Source organism: Musca autumnalis, unplaced genomic scaffold, assembly GCF_047663935.1.
Source record: "Musca autumnalis isolate F117 unplaced genomic scaffold, ASM4766393v1 scaffold_1, whole genome shotgun sequence".
Lineage (NCBI taxonomy): Eukaryota > Metazoa > Arthropoda > Insecta > Diptera > Muscidae > Musca > Musca autumnalis.
The window spans coordinates 264,367,537-264,370,284 of NW_027411644.1; the positions used below are offsets into that span (position 1 = coordinate 264,367,537).

A 2,748-nucleotide genomic window follows, 5' to 3' on the forward strand; every position below is an offset into this window, starting at 1 on the left:
ATCTGTTTGCAACTTCTTTTCTATTAATGCGAACTTTTCGCTAACGAAGTTGCCCGCCACTTGCTAGTTCTTTATAAAGCAGTGTCGCCCAAGATTTACCATCAATGTTTTAGTATATGTGTACGTATGGGTGAAAAAACCAACAACCCCAGTCAGCATTTTTTGAAAATTTTAATCAAATTCGAGTCTTTTTTGATCCGACTGCACGATTAAAAAGCTAGAATATGAGCTCATTTTCTGATCATAAATGACTCCTTTGTCGGTAGGAAAACATAACCTCAGGCGACTCTTCTAAACAAATCACAAATGAGTCTTTTTCGAGTCGTATTTCAATCATTTATTGGTGTTTTGTTGATTAATTTCGGACCCTTTTTCGAGTCTTTTTAGAGTCATGTTTATAATAATTTATGAGTCTTTAGGGAGTCATTTATGAGTCTTTTTGTTAGACGAAATAAATTAAAAAAATTTTCTTTTTATTCTTCTTTGTTTCTTTCCTTTGTTTTATAGTCTTTTCTCACATTTTAAACACCTCAATGATTTATTTGTGATTGCTACACATTTGTTGTTGTATTTTAAATTGAACTCTTTTTAATCATTACAGGGAGTCACTTTCGAGTCCCTTTCTGATCACACAAGCGACTTAATCAATTTTTGATCACCAAAAGGACTCTAAAAAGACTCCTCAATGTGATTTTTGAAAAAACAGTCTTCTAAATGCTATCTGGGACCACATGATGTTTTTATTCACGCACACTGTAAGTGAGAGAGAGAAGCAAATGCAAAAGCAACTCAGTGGGCGCCCCTACTATACTTCATTGCAAAGAATTTATATTAAAGTTATGAAGAAAATGTAAATGTGAATTATTTATACAACTCGTCGTTTAAGTTAAGTTAATTAAGTCGCAACTGACGCCTCCTCGTTTACTTGGGGATAAAAAGGTGACAATTGGTTCCCTTCGCATTACTTAGGGGCCAATATTTGTACTAGTACTGATTAGAACTAGTTCTGGACTACTTAAATTGCGACAATTGGAATTTTCGTCCCCACAGGGAAGCTCGTCCCTGTTATAAAGAGAACGAACAATCCAGGTTCAGATTCGGAGATCATGGTTCTAAAAAGGTTTGAGCGAGTCGTCAACTTTATAGGATTTTGTTTTTCTTTGTTTTTTCATAGTAGGTATGTTGATTTTTTCTTTTTTAAACTATCTTATGGTTGAACGTTCTAAACGGGTGACCAAGATAAGTCCTGGGCTTTATCATGTTAAAGCCGGTCAGGGCCTTTGTTTGGTATCATTCAATCCCTTATCTACAAATACATACATACATGTCATTATTCAATAAAGGAACAAAAATAAGAATGGGTTATTATATAATAAGGAAGAGTTATTGAAATCATACACTGCAATTCCCGTGTAAGACTCTGAGGTGGATTTGTAGTTCTATATTTCTGAACTTTTTGGTAACATTTTAGTAAATTGAATGATTTAACATATTGAAATAAGTACAATTTTAACAATTCAGCAAAAAAAAAACAACTAAAAAACAGAAATTTACGAGTATGTAATTAATTAATTACTCGCATTGTGGCATTTGAAATGATGAAAAAACATGTTGGATGTACCCAAAAGTAAATAAAATTAATTATTTAAGCATTTGATTAATACCTATTAAGTTTAATAATTTCATTTTGTAAAAAAACACACTCCCTAAAATAGGCACCGATTTCTATGTGAAAAAATAAGTAGCTACAAATGAAAAAAGCTAGCAGCTTTTTTTTAAATAGAAATGCTTTTGTTTATCTCAAAAAAAAAATTTCTATCTATTGTTTTTTTGTTGTAATTCCATTAGTTTATTGAACAAAGCACATTGCTGCTGTCATGCAAAACTTGTATAATAGAACAAACAAATATTGTTATTGTAAAAAAGTGAACTATGAATAGAAAATAAACTATTATAGAAACGAAGCATCGTATCTAATGGTGCACAGAAATAAAATAAACATTTGACACAAGAACGCACAAGGCAGCGTGGCCGAGCGGTCTAAGGCGCTGGTTTTAGGCACCAGTCCGAAAGGGCGTGGGTTCGAATCCCACCGCTGTCACAAAGTTTTTAATGCTTTACTACTGTATTTTGATTTTAATACTAGAACTAACTGAACCCGGTGCGCTTCACAACCCCGATTAATATTAGATATATTTGAATTAACTTTTATTACGTTAATACTTGAAGTCAGTCAGAAGTGACATTCCTTTGTGTCTGCCCTTAATGAAGTAAGTTGGTCACATTCCCAAGTTTGAATAAGTTTGGAGGTACAACTCCCTTGAACCTAATCTGTCTGTTTACGTTCGTGAATTGTATTCCCAAATTAGCGGGCGGCGAGACTGATGTGGTAACTCTGTAATAACGTTGCCATATGGCAACACTCTATAGGATGTCATTCGCTGTGCTATTGTTGTTTGTAACCGAACTACCTGTAATTTGACATTTGAGGTTCCAAGTGAGTTGTCACAAAAATTCTCCGCTTAAAATTGTCAACATATGTACATATGTATGTATGTAGGTCCACGTTTTGGTGTAGCCCCCAAAAAATAACGATTTTACTTATTTTGAAGATATTGGCTAAATTTTTTTTTGCGGAACTACCTGTAATTTTGTCACAAAACTTCCCTAATTAAAATTGTCAACATAGGTATAGACCCCATATAAAAGTACCACAGATTTCAGTTTTTTTTTAATTTTTTTTTTTCT

At 33.1% G+C, this 2,748-nt stretch overlaps 1 non-coding gene across 1 annotated transcript; it reads left to right on the top strand.

Moving 5' to 3' along the window:
• The first annotated feature begins 2,021 nt into the window (after positions 1–2,021).
• TRNAL-UAG (transfer RNA leucine (anticodon UAG)) lies at positions 2,022–2,101 on the top strand. The gene has a single exon. It is a non-coding gene; the product is annotated as a tRNA-Leu (tRNA).
• The last annotated feature ends 647 nt before the right edge of the window (positions 2,102–2,748 follow it).